Consider the following 14,470-nt stretch of genomic DNA (forward strand, 5'->3'; position numbering starts at 1 on the left):
GGACGCTAAGGTTCTCAAGGATAAATCTGCAGCACCTTTAAGCTTTAATTGTTTTTTAATCTAATTCTCCATCTACGATGACGTGTACAAACTTTTTTTTTGTGCAGCGGTGGCGATGGGAATGTGCCTGGTGACAGCCTCTTGCTGGAATAGCTCGGGCTAAATTGTAGACTCTTACTTTTCAACAGCTATCAGGGAGTGCCATCAGGATCGGCTACTCAGCAGTGCTGTAGCTGAGGTAATAGTGGGGCGGAAAGTGGAGTGGGGGGAGGTGCAAATTGCAGGTAAAATGCAGAAAAGATGCACAAACGTTAGTGATTCATGGGACCAACTTCAATTAGCCTGATATCGACTGGGGAAAATAGCAGCGTAAAGGGCAAGAGGGAGTGAATCTTTGAAAAATGGCACAAGGGGATTTTTTTTTCCCAGCCCAACAAGGAAGCGATGCTGGACCCAGTCCTGAGAATGAACTAGGACTAGTGGAATACGTTTCACTGGGGATACGTCTGAGAAATCTTGATCACAATATCATATTCATGGAAAGGGAAAAGGAGTAAAACCAAACGTGAAAACATTTCACTGGAGGAGGAATAATTTTAGTGAGTTGGAAAGGGATCTGAACTAGGTGGATTCCAATCAAACAGCAGCAGGTGAAACAGCAATTGAGCAACGTGAGGCCTTTGCTTAGGCACAGATTAGGCACGAACGCACACACGAGGATGAACCAAAGGGAATCCAGATTTGAGGTCGTTGATTTTGATTTGATCTGACTTATTATTGTCACATGTATTAAGCATACAGTGAAAAGTATTGTTTTTTCCAAAACATACAGTTCATAGAGAAGGACATGAGAGAGTGCGGAATATAGTGTTACATCATAGCTAGGGTGTACAGAAAGATCAACTTAATGCAAGATAAGTCCATTCAAAAGTCTGACAGCAGCAGGGAAGAAGCTGTTCTTGTGTCAGTCGCTAAGTGTCCTCAGACTTTTGTGCCTTTTTCCCGACAGAAGAAGACGGAAGAGAGATTGTCCGGGGTGCGTGGGGTCCTTAATTATGCTGGCTGCTTTGCCAAGACAGCAGGAAGTGTAGACACAGTCAGTGGATGGGAGGCTGGTTTACGTAATGGATTGGGCTACACTTAGTTTCTTGCGGTCTTGGGACACTCCTTGTACACCCATGGCCAAATTCACTCCCAACTCAATTTTCAAGTTTGCTGATGACACCACTGTTGTGCGTCAGATCTCAAACAGTGATGAGACAGAGTACAGGAAAGTGATAGCGAATCTGATGAACTGGTGCAGTGACAATAATCTCTCCCTCAATGTCAACAAAATGAAGGAGATTGTCTTCAACCTCAGGAAGCATAGAGGAGAACATTCCCCTGCCTACATCAATAGAGACGAAGTAGAAAGGGTCGAGAGCTTCAAGTTTTTATGTGTCCAGATCACCAACAACCTGTTCTGGTCCCCCCATGTCTACACTGTACTTAAGAAAGCCCACGAATGCCTCTAATTTCTCAGAAGACCAGGGTTAATTCAGCATGTCAGCTACAACTCCACCAACTTTTTACAGATGCATCTTAGAAAGCATTCTTTCTGGTTGTAGCACAGCTTGGTATGGCTCATTGGATGCCTGAAGATATAGGGATTAAAATGAAACAGAAAAAGGAGGCTAATGATCGATGTTGGATTCATTGCGGAGTAGGGAACAAGGACTGAATATGCAGAGGAGAACATTAAAAGGAAATAAGAAAAACAGAGAGACCAGATAGCGGTAATATAGCAGGGAACACACAGTCTTGCACATGGGCACAAATAGTGAAAGGATGGGGCTGAGAAAAAAAAAATCAAAAAAAAATCTTCTTGTGAAGGCAAGAGGACATTACTGAGGTACAAACTCAGCATTTTATACCTAGTTTTCCCTAAGGAGGAGGATGCTACTAATGTGACAGCAAAAGAGGATGTAGTAGTGAAAATGGAACCAGATGATGGACAGGTAAAAAGGGTGGCAACATTCAAAGTAGAAAACTCACCCAATCCAAATGAGTTGCACCCTAGGTTGCTGAGGCAATTAAAGTTAGAAATTGGAAAGTATGCTTTTCTTTCGTTGACAGCACTATTCCTACAAACACCCAATTGCTCTTACGCACATATAGGTCCTTGAAAAAGGAATGGTCAGATGCATAACTCTAGCTGTGGGCAGTACACAATGGAAAGGGGAATATAGGGTATTGTGCAGGTCACAATGGAGAAGGACTGATTTTCATTCGTGCCGACACTGATATCGACTTTTAAACCAATTTATATGAGACTGTACACGCTGTACCTAAAACAGGCTAATCACAAGATGCAACAAGCTTCATTTTCATGTAGGACAGCAAGTTCAATTGGATAATCACACAACAATGTGTAACTTACTTCCTTGTAACATAAAGCATAGGAAACTCCATTATAGATCCATATCTATTCCACTATCTAACAACTGCACGTCTGTCACCTTTTTGAACACATCTGCAATACTTCTTCATATGCAAATTGTTTCCAGCTGATCGATCCAAATTTCATATTCCATAAACAAAGCAGGAAGGCACGACTTAACAAGGAGGAAACCTAACTGGCAAGTAGCAAGCAGGAATGAACACCGCCATTAATTAAAAAAATTACAAGTCTAAAAACAGAAATCAGTAATAGCATCCAATAAAAGAGAGCACACAAAGGAGCCATAATTTGTATTTATTTAGCATATTTAATGTAATAAAATATCACAAGGTTTTGGCAGGAGTGTTACCGTACAAAACTTCAAGCAAATATTAGGACAGGTGAACAAAAGTGTGGTCAAAGAAAGAGATTTTAAGGAGCATCTGAGAAGGAGGAAGGAGAGGTAGAGGGGTTTAAGGAGGGTCAGTGGGACCTTCAGAAGGGAGGGCCTTGACATCTGAAGGGAAAGCCACCAATGATGGACTGCTCAAAGTCCAGCATACTCAAGCAGCCAGGATTTGAACAGTACAGATATCAGGGGACTTTGGGATTGGAGGAGATTATAGAGATAGGGAGAGGTGAGGCCACGGAGGAAATTTCTAAATTGAAGCATTTAACCATGAACCAGTGTAGGTTAGCACGGAATGATGGATGGTGGGGCTGGCTCCCAAGGGCAGCAGAATTTTGTATGACCTTTAGTTTACACACAGGTAAAATGTGAGGCCAGACAACAATGCATTGAAATAGTCAAGCCCAGAAATGCCAAAGACATCAATGAAGGTTTGAATATCAGATAAGCTAAAGCAGAATCAGAAAAACATAGAAATATAGAAACTAAAAGCACAAATAGGCCATTTAGCCTGTTGAGCCTGCTCTGCCATTCATTTTGATCAAATTCAATATCCTGATCCCCCTTCCCCTCATTTCCCTTGATCCTTTTGGCTGCCAAGAACTATATCTAATTTCTTGAAATCACACAACGCTTTGGCCTCAACTACTTTCTAGGATAGTAAATTTCACACATTCACCACTCTCTGGGTGAAGAAACTTCTCCTCACCTCAGTCCTAAAGATCAAGGTAGGAAATGCTATAGAGGTGGAAATTGTGTGGTCAGGACTTCACCTCAGGGTCAAATTTGACACCAATGTTGGGAACAGTCTGGTTCAATCTCAATTAGCTCCCTTGGAAAAGGGATGGAGCAGGTGACTAGGGGATGAAGTTTGTGGCAAGACCTCAGGACAAAGCTTTGGTCTTCCCAATATTTAATTGGAGGAAATTTCTGCTCGTCCAGTACATGATAACGGAGAAGTAGCCTTAAACAGCTGAGGGTCTAGAAAGGTGCTGAGGTAGAGCTGGGTGCAGCAGTGTACAAGTGGAAATCGATGCTATGCTTTCAGATGATGACACCAAGTGGCAGCACATGGAGAGAAACAGGAGTGGGCAATCCTTGGGGGACACCAGAGATAAAGGTGCAGAAAGAGATACCACTGTAGGTGATTATCTGGCTATGACCAGATAGATAAGAATGGACCCAGGCAAATGCAGCTCCACTCAGATGGATGATGGTTGAGAGATGCTGGAGGAGGATAACATGATCACTGGGTCAAAGGCCACAGACAGGTCAAAAGGACGATGAGGGATAGCTCAGCTGTTACATACAGTGTAATTTACAGCTTTCATAAGAGCCGCTTCAGCAAAGTGGTAGAGATGGAAACCTGACTGGAGAGATATAAGCATGGAGTTCTGGGAAAGATGGACATGGACTAAGGAGTCAACAACATGTTCAAGGACTTGAAAAGGTTACGGAGGCTGGAACAGTAATTTGCAAGGACAGTGAGAGACGATTTGAGGGTTGATTCTTGATTTGACGGTGAGGACAATACCCTATAATGGCCCTATAATAACAGCCAAGAGGGAAGTTAGGTGGTCAGTAGTTCAGTCGGAATAAGGTTGAGGAATCAGCAGGTTGGTTGGATGGACAACACAAACTCATGGATGGTGTGAGGGGAGATAGGAAAGACACTGAAGGACTCAGGGAGGGTACAATCAATGTTTTTTTAAATTTCAAAATGCTTACGTCCAAGCTAACATTTTTTTGTATTCGTAACAGTCTGAGTAGTGTTGAGGAGCAGAAGGATCTTGGGGTCCGGGTCCACAGGACTCTTAAATCGGCCTCGCAGGTGGAGGAGGTGGTCAAGAAGGCGTATGGTGTACTGGCCTTCATTAATCGAGGGATTGAGTTTAGGAGTCGGGAGGTAATGCTGGAACTTTATAAGACCCTTGTCAGGCCTCATTTGGAGTATTGTGCGCAGTTCTGGTCGCCTCACTATAGGAAAGATCTAGAAGCTATTGAAAGGGTGCAGAGGAGATTTACAAGGATGTTGCCTGGACTGGGAGGCATGCCTTATGAAGTTAGGTTGAGGGAGCTGGGACTCTTTTCCCTGGAGAGACGAAGGTTGAGAGGCGACCTGATAGAAGTTTACAAAATGTTGAGAGGAGTAGATAGGGTGGACTCTCAGAGGCTATTTCCCCGGTTTGAAATGGTCGCTACGAGAGGACACAGATTTAAGGTGCGGGGAGGGAGGTTCAGAAGTGATGTTAGGGGTAAGTTTTTCACTCAGAGGGTGGTGAGTGAATGGAATCGGCTGCCGTCAGTGGTGGTGGAGGCGAACTCGCTGGGGTCTTTTAAAAGACTTCTGGATGAGTATATGGGGTTTAATGAGATTGAGGGTTATAGATAGGTCTGTAGGTTGGTAGGTGATGTGGTCGGCGCAACTTGTGGGCCGAAGGGCCTGTTTGTGCTGTAGTGTTCTATGTTCTATGTTCTATCAGTTACAAACAAAGAACAAAACAGCACAGGAAACAGGCCCTTCGGCCCTCCAAACCTGCGCCACTCATGCTTCCAACTAGACTATTCGTTTGTATCCCTCCGTTCCCAGTCTGTTCATGTGTCTATCCAGGTAAGTCTTAAACGATTCCAGTGTGTCCGCCTCCACCACCCTGCTTGGCAGTGCATTCCAGGCCCCCACCACCCTCTGTGTAAAGTACGTCCCTCTGACATCTGTGTTAAAGCTTGCATGAAATATGTTTACAAAGTACATTTTCCACCTCTGCAATTATTCTAATAATGTTCTCTATCAGAAGCCTGTGTCAAATTCATTCAGAGTCCCAGGACTATTGATGTTAACTGGAAATATAGCGCCCAGCATGGATCCATGTATATTACGGCTGGAATGTTTTAACACCTGAGTGTGCGCCGGCTGTTTGTAACCCTGAGTCTCTACAATGGAAACTTACTGCTTACAGGGTTCCCAGTGAACCACTTTTAGCACAGTGCTAAATAATTAATTTTTTAAAAATATTTTTCAAGTTTCAAAGACAAAGTACAGCTAGAGCTGTTCAATTTATTCAGGGATATTTTTCCAAAAATAAAAAAAATTTAGGTTGCGACATTCAACGGTTGCTTATCTCAGGTTACACGTTTGATATCAAATTTTATAATGGTTAGATATTGATGCAACAGGGCTTCTAGCAGAGTCTGCCATTAGTTAGACTTGCTCTTACAGAATCTCTATAGTGCAGGAGGAGGCCATTTAACCCATCGAGTTGTGCTGACCACAATCCCACCCAGGCCCCGCCCCCACCACCTCACCCATTTACCCCGCTAACCCCCAAGCACTAAGAGTCAACTTAGCATGGCCAATCAACCTAACCTGCACACCTTTGTACTGTGGAGGGAACCGGAGCACCCAGGGGAAACCCACACAGACACAGGAAGAATGTGCACACTCCACACAGACAGTGACCCAAGGCCGGAACTGAACCCAGGTCCCTGGAGCTGTGAGGCAGCAGTGCTAACCACTGGAGCTCCTGCACACCACCTCCTTAAAATTTCTAACATGGAAAGTTGCAAGCTTGTAACAAAGCGCTGGAAAATGGGTATTTGGGATCAGAGTCATCAGGGGAAGCAACTGTGTATGTCTTTAATCATTCAGATTGAAGGATTGTGGAATTAACAGTGCAAGGACTGAGGAGGATGTGTGAATTAGAGTGGGTGAATTAATTGGTAAATTACGTATAAATAGAGAAATAAAGAGAAGATAAGAAAATTGTATTGGAGAGGAGCGGGAGGATAAAAATAGGAAATGTGAAGAAATGTACATTTTTAAAATCGCCTACAACCCTAAAGGAATGAAATATTATACTTTTAATTTTCTAGTAAGAAGTCTCACAACACCAGGTTAATTTTCCAGTGGCAGAGAAGCTGGCAGTGGTGAACATTACCTGTACGTGGAATGGAATGGACAAGGTTTCAACTTTCTTGATGTTGTTTGGTTCAAAAGATGAAACCTACTACGCGAATACAGCAGCTTCACATCATTCAATGCATTGTAATGGAGAGGGAGATAGCAAGAGGGCATTTTCATGAAGTCAAATCTGGAACAGCACAACTCAGACAGCAGAGTTTAACTGTGAATCCATCCGAGGTCGCTGTACCAACCGCACACATAATAATGCCTTTGGACTCTCCGATATTCTGACAGGGAAATCTGAGTCAGCGGGGCAAATTTTGGCCTCCTGCCCGCCACGGGAATCGGAGCAGACGAGGGGCGGACCATGGAAAGGTCCGCTAACCGAAAAATCCCACCCGAGGTTTCGTAACGAGCGAGGCTGGAAAATCCCACCCAGTATATTCCAACTTGTCACAGTAGTGCCTGTCTTTTGCATATTTACGTGGGGTGGGGGGTAAAATAAATTTAACTGTTTACATTAACACGAACTGCACATTTACTCAAGTTTGAAGCGAATTCTAAGTTGAAGTCTCTAATTAAAAGTCTTTTGCAAATAAATTTTGTTTAAATGCATTAAGTACTATTGCAGATACATTAAGAAAAAACATGGAAATTAATATACATATTCCCTAATCTTTGAAGTGAAGACACAACATCTACATATAGCAAAGGGCTGCTCCTTGTGTTATGTGTCAGTGTTTATGTAAATTGATATGATATTTAATAACGTATAGGCACCATTTATTCATTCATTTTCTGAAACATTTTTCAAGCAGTCTTAAACCGGTTTTAAAAAATTATGTCACTTGAGATGTCCAAAGATGTGCAGGTTAGGTTGATTGGCCATGCTAAAAAAAAAATTGCCCCTTAGTGTCCTGCGATGCGTAGGTTAAGGGGATTAACAGATAAAATGCATAGGGATACGAGGTAGGGCCTGGGTGGGATTGTGGTCGGTGAAGACTTGATGGGCCAAATGGCCTCTTTCTGCACTGTAGGGTTTCTATGTTGACTTGGGCACACCCAAGCATAAGGGAAGCATAAATGTGCAGTACCAAAGAAGATAAACTAGTGTGTCAAAGTACTGCATCTAGTATGTGTTCTCCACAGTACTTGTCTATAAAGAAACGTATTATTTGTACCTGATTTCTGACTATAAAACTTGGGACAGACAGTAACTAACCACACATGCAGACATTTTTCTTGGGTGCTCCAAAAACCAAATTCAGATTCCAACTGAATCCAATTAATGGTCCCCACAAGAGAGACAAACAAGATTTAAGCTGACAAGATGAGGCATTACACCCCATCTTGGGCTCCACATGACGCTTGATCTTAGCCAAAAGGCTGAGAAGCACCATAATATGGGGGGAGGGCGAGTGCCGTAAGTGTACAGGTACGCAGGTCAATGAAAATGGCAACACATGTGGAGAAGGTAGTCAAGAAGGCATAGGGCATGCTTGCCTTCATCGGCCGTGGCATTGAGTTTAAAAATTGGCAAGTCATGCTGCAGCTTTATAGAGCCTTAGTTAGGTCGCACTTGGAATGTAGTGTTCAATTCTGGTTGCCACACTACCAGGAGGATGTGGAGGCTTTGGAGAGGGCACAGAAAAGATTTACCAGGATGTTGCCTGGCACGGAGGGTATTAGCTACGAGGAGAGGTTGGAGAAACTTGGTTTGTTCTCACTGGAACGACAGAGGTTGAGAGGCAACCTGATAGAAGTCTACAAGATTATGAGGGGCATGGACAGAGTGGATAGTCAGAAGTTTTTTCCCAGGGTGGAAGGTCAATTTCTAGGGGTTACAGGTTTAAGATGCGAGGTGCAAGGTTTAAAGGAGATGTACGAGGTGAGTTTTTTTTTACACAAAGGGTGACGGGTGCTTGGAGCTCACTGCCGGTGGAGGTAATGAAAGCAGACATGAAAGAACTTTTAAAGGGGAATCTTGACAAATACATGAATAGGATGGGAATAGAGGGATGTGATCTCTGGAAGAGTAGGGGGTTTTAGTTCAGTTGGGCAGCATGGTCAGTGCAGGCTCGGGGGATGAGGTGCCATCTTTATCACCTCACATCCACTCACCCCCATCTGTATTAAACCTAGAAACATAGAAGATAGGAGTAGGAGGAGGCCATTCAGCCCTTTGACCTGTTCCATCGTTCATTATGATCATGGTTGATCATCCAACTCAATAGCCTAATCCTGCTTTTACCCCCATAACATAAGAACATAAGAAATAGGAGCAGGAGTAGGCCATCTGGCCCTTCGAGCCTGCCCCACCATTCAATAAGATCATGGCTGATCTGTCGTGGCTCAGTTCCACATTCCCGCCCTCTCCCCATAACCCTTAATCCCTTCTCTTAGCAAAAACCCATCAACCCATTTGCCAGTTCCTGGCCCATTCGCCCAGCCTATCTAGACCTATAACCTTTGATCCCATGCACCCCAAGTGCTCGTTGACTCTTTCTCACAGCTGCTGCAAGACCTGCTCAACATTTCCCGCATTTCCTGTTCTTGTTTTAGTAACAAAGCATACAAATAATCTGGAAAGCGCTGCATGAATCAACAAAATCAGCAAGAACGAAAAATATTCTTCATGAGAATCACCATTAAATTACAGTCAGCATCACCAATGAAGACAAACCAAAATTCTCAAACTTTTTCAATTGCCACCTGGGGTCCCCTAACAAATTCAACACTTACTTAACATTTCTAATATAACAAAAATCACAAAATTTACTAGGAAATTATTAAATGTAACCATCCAAAATAAGCTTCTCTTGAGCAGAAAGTACAACCAATGCCTCCTGGTAGAGGTCCATGCTTTCGGGTGGTCTCCAGTGATATCGCAGTCAACAGGAAACTCAAACAGGTTAACAGCCTACACACTCCAGCATTTGCTTATGATTTTCATGATTGACAGCCAGCATGGCCACTCCCAAAGTATCGCAGCACTTGCTATTCGTAAAATCTGCTCCCTCCCATACGCCTGTGTCTTAGTGGAAAATAACTGCAATCAAAAATCCCAGAGATGTAATTATCATAAAGCAGTTATGTTGAGAGTGAATTTGATCAAAAGCAATGTAAAGCATGATCACTTCAACATCTTGCAGGGGTAGCTGCTTTGAGCCAGCCACCAGAAAGTGGCCACATTATGACAATCCTTCAGATTTTCCTTTCATCCTTCCCTGTCACAGTGGGAGGTGGGAATTATTGTCTTTTCCTTAGGGATTTCTTTCAGTAGGAATTCAGTATCGAGGGGTCAACTGAAGGTGCAAATATTAGAATTATTAATTAATTCAGCACACGTTGCTATATCACATCTCCAAAGAATCCCTGCAGTGTAGAAGGAGGCCATTCAGCCCATCGCGTCTGCACCGCTCCGAAAGAACATCTTACCCATCCCTTCCCCAACTCTGTAAACTCACGCACTTAACATGGCTAATCCATCTAATTTACAAATCTTTTAGCACACTGAACAACAATTTAGCACGGCCAACCCACCTAAGCAACACATCTTTGGACAGTGGGAGGAAACGAGAGCACACGGAGGGAACCCACAGGACGAAAGTGCAAACTCCACACGGATAGTCATCCAAAGCTGGAATTGAACCCTGGTCCCTGGTACTATGATGCAGCAGTGCTAACCACTGTGCCACCCAACTGTTACCACTTCTTCTAGTATTTACTCAGTGTATTGCTCAAGGATACCTTCCAATGCATAATGTGGAATGACCACACTGGAGGAAGTAAGGCAGAGGAAAAACAGATTCCAGCAGGCTGAACCGTGGCCTTACAGCAGAATTATATTTCACTGCAATCTGTAACTGCTCCCCCAACACATCCCTCTCTCCTCGATCATCATCAAAATGAGAAACCAATCCTGGGAAGTATAGAGAGCATGTCTTAAGCAAAACAAGAATGAGGATGAAACTTCTACATATGGATATCTTCTTGTTGGAGACAAGCAGCAGCATACGAGAGACACGGTTAGGAGATTTCACATCCAATGAATCAGAGCCCACTGCATCCAGTCAAGGATGGTGATGCACAACTAAGTAAAAGGAGGCTCCAGAACATCCACATCTTCAACCATACTGGAGCCCAGTATATGAGAGCAAGAAATAATATGAAGTGTTTTTGCAATTTCAGCCAATTGTATTCTGAACTTGGTCTCTTACTGTGGCCCCACCACTATTGTTGCTAATGCTCAGGCAATTTGATACACTCCACTTGATATAGCATCATAAAATGGATTGGACACAGCTCTGGCAATGGGCTCTGGTTTCAGTGTTGAAGACCTGTGTCCCCAGATTAGCTAGTGTCACACCCGATAAAGAGGAAGATAGTCAAAGGCCAATCATCAGAGCCTGAGGACATTGTTGGAAGAGTTCTACTTGGAAGCATCCTCGGTGAAACCATCTTCAGCTGCTTCATCAATCACCCATCCCCTCCCCTTTCACCACGAGGCCAGGAGCAGTGTTTGCTTATGTGTGTAGTGTTCAATTCCATTGACAATCCTCCAATAATAAAGCGCCCTATGCCAGCTCACCAAAGTGTTATAAAAAAATCCAGGGGTGTACAAACAGCACTTGTACCATTTACTACCAGCTAAACGACGAATGCAAACTTGAGAAAGCTTCCCTTTGTCCAATACCTAGTAACATCACCATTAGTGAAGGGGCTATCATTACTGCGTCCTTCACTATCAACATCTTGGTGGTCCTGGGGCAGCTAGATCAATGTAATGGTAGTCCACAAAGGGCAGAGGCTGTGTTCTCTGTCACAAATTTCTCACTTCCTAACTCCTCAAAACTCTGAGTTCTTTTGCACAACAGGTATCCTTTCAAAAATAAATTAACTGATCATTCACCATATTGGTGTTTGTAGATAAGTGCGCAAATTAGCATGAATATAGTGACTACACGATAAAAGTAATTAAATGGACTGTGAAACACTGAGATTGTGAAACACTGAGATTGTGGTGGGCACTATAGAAACAGGAGATCTTTCTTTTAGCGGTCGTTGTCTCTGATAATGCAACAAAGAGATTAAAATTTCCTATATTACGTTTCCTGAGTTTGTCAATCTTTATTGAAACATTTCTTCATTCATTCATCAAGTTTTACTTGTTAGTTGTGGTATTCTGCTGATTGCAAAGAAGGAATGATCATCACATTGTATGTCTTTTTATCTCTTTCAATCGATCACACTTGCATCAGAATTCTGGAATGTATAGCTTTGTGGTTTCTGTTGAAACGACAATAGACCCTACATATGACCTGAAATGAATTCTAAAGTAGCATTTAATGTTGAACTGTGATGGCTTACATATGAAAGAATCTTTGTTCTTTTAGTACATAAAACAAGCAGTGCAATTGAACTGTTGTAGGAGAGTTGCGTACCCAACCACCTAATGGATTCTTCACATGAAAAAATTATGCATTTAATCTGATTACATCAAGATTTATACCAGTGAAATGATTTCGTTAACGTGTGGGAAAATATCAGGAGCAAAAGGGAAAAAAATCAGCTAGAAACTTTTCATGCAAGGAATTTCAAGAACATTTTGGGTATGAAAGATCCATAATTTCCAGGTATTTTTCAGAATAAATATAGCACAGTGTTTTTTTTTTCCTGAGGAAATTCAAGTTTAATTAATTCATAGTAAAATAGCAGACCATTGGGATAACGAAAGTATGAATGAGAAGTTTCAATAGCAGATGAACTGAGGAGGGACACAGGCAGGCAGCGTTATGGATAAAGTAAGTGGTCCTTGCGTGGACGTGGATACGGGGCCCAAAGACCTGTTTAGGATCGAATAGAGGTCTGAAGTTGTAAACAGTCCAGTTCAGCCTCAAACATTGGACTAGGAGTGGGGAGGAATCGGCAGCAAGGGAACAGAATTTGCAGTAGGGCCACAGGTAATGGCTTTGGGTCTTCTCCAAGGACAGGAGGTTTGGTTTGATGAGCAAGTGGAAGGATGCAGCAACGGCAGCTAAATAGATGATCTCAAACTCAGCGATAAGACCTTTCACGAATTCCTGACTCCAGCTGTTAGGCGTGATGATAGGTGGTCAGAGAAATGGAGTTCAAGGAGATGGCTGGGTGCGGAGTAAAGAAGCTGGAGCAGGTATCTGAGCACTCCAGTAGTGCTTGATATGATCCAGTCAGAATTGGTGATAAATTTGCTGGATCAGGATTTCTTTAAAAAAAAAAGCTAATTAATTCTTGGCCCATTCTTGGGCACCATTGGCAAGGCTGATATTCATTGCCCATTCTTTGTCACCCTCGAGAAGCAGTGGTAGGTCTACCTTCTTGAACCGCTGAAATCAGTGTGACAGAGGTGCTCGCAAAAAGTTGTTAGATTAAGTACCGTATACATTAAAGTCTACATCCTTTGGACTCAAGGGAGAGAAATTGTTGCTATATGAGGGGCTAGTAAGTTGCTTGCTATTTCTCCTATTGGTAGCACTTAATTCAATTCAACTCACTGGGTTTAAACAATTGGAATTGCATATTAATTGTGTTTAATTATATTCAGAATGTGGGCATTAATTGGGGTTTCACTTGATTACAAATGAAGACACACTTACTGAAACTTTGATGGGGATGAATTAGGAGGCGTATGCTTTAAACGTTTCACTCTAAATAAATGCCAGATTGAGTAAACATTGGCTCCTGTCCAATCCTTCTGGGCCTAGCCCAGAATACTATAGATGCTTCTATAATTTTCTAGCTTTCCAGAATATAACATTGCAGGCCAAGGATAAGGCACACAGTCAGTCTCCCCCTTCTTGCTCATATTGTCAGAAGACAAACATGTGAATCAGTTTGATATGCTGCACAGCACAACCGCCGCTTTGTTTTGGCTGCAGAAGTTTAGACCTCTAAAAAACTGAAAGTCTATGCTGCTGCCAGATTTAGCCAGTGAGCATTATCTCCTGCAAGCCAACAAGTGCAGGAAATATTAACATTTAAACAGCGTTCAAAATGCAGAAGTACTTATGGCATTCTGGGCTAAGTTACATTCAAGTTCATTTATTAGTGTCACAAGTTGGCTTACTTTAACACTGCAGTGCAGTAATGAACGACGAGAGTTTAAATGCATTAGGGGGCAAAGTTGTTTCCAGAAAGAGAAGGGCTTGAACAGGAAAAACTCTATAGAAAAGGAAAATTTGTTGAACCCAACAGCCTCTTCTTGTTCCTGAAGTCCTCCTGATTTACAAATCGGTTTTTCATTATATACTTCATGATCTTTTATGCAATGTTTTCTAGCAGTTTGCTTCATACAAAGAGTTGGCCGTGCACTTTCTGCTGGCACTAACATAGATCACCCCACTGGTAATCACAAGTCTTCCTCCCAGCCATTTTTTTTTAAAATTCATTCGTGTCACAAGTAGGCTTATATTAACACTGAAATGAAATTACTGTGAAAATCCCCTAGTCACCACACTCCGGCACCTGTTTGGGTACACCGAGGGAGAATTTAGCATGGCCAATGCATCTAACCAGTCTTTCGGACTGTGGGAGGAAACCGGAGCACCTGGATGAAACCCACCCAGACATGGGGAGAATGTGCAGATTCCGCACAGACAGTGACCCAAGTTGGGAATCGAGCCTGGCACCCTGACACTGTGAGGCAGCAGTGCTAGCAACTGTGCCACCATCCACCCTCAAACTAAAACACTGAGTATGTCAC

The sequence above is a fragment of the Carcharhinus amblyrhynchos genome, chromosome 4 (genome assembly GCF_965287045.1).
Source record: "Carcharhinus amblyrhynchos chromosome 4, sCarAmb.v2.hapA, whole genome shotgun sequence".
NCBI lineage: Eukaryota > Metazoa > Chordata > Chondrichthyes > Carcharhiniformes > Carcharhinidae > Carcharhinus > Carcharhinus amblyrhynchos.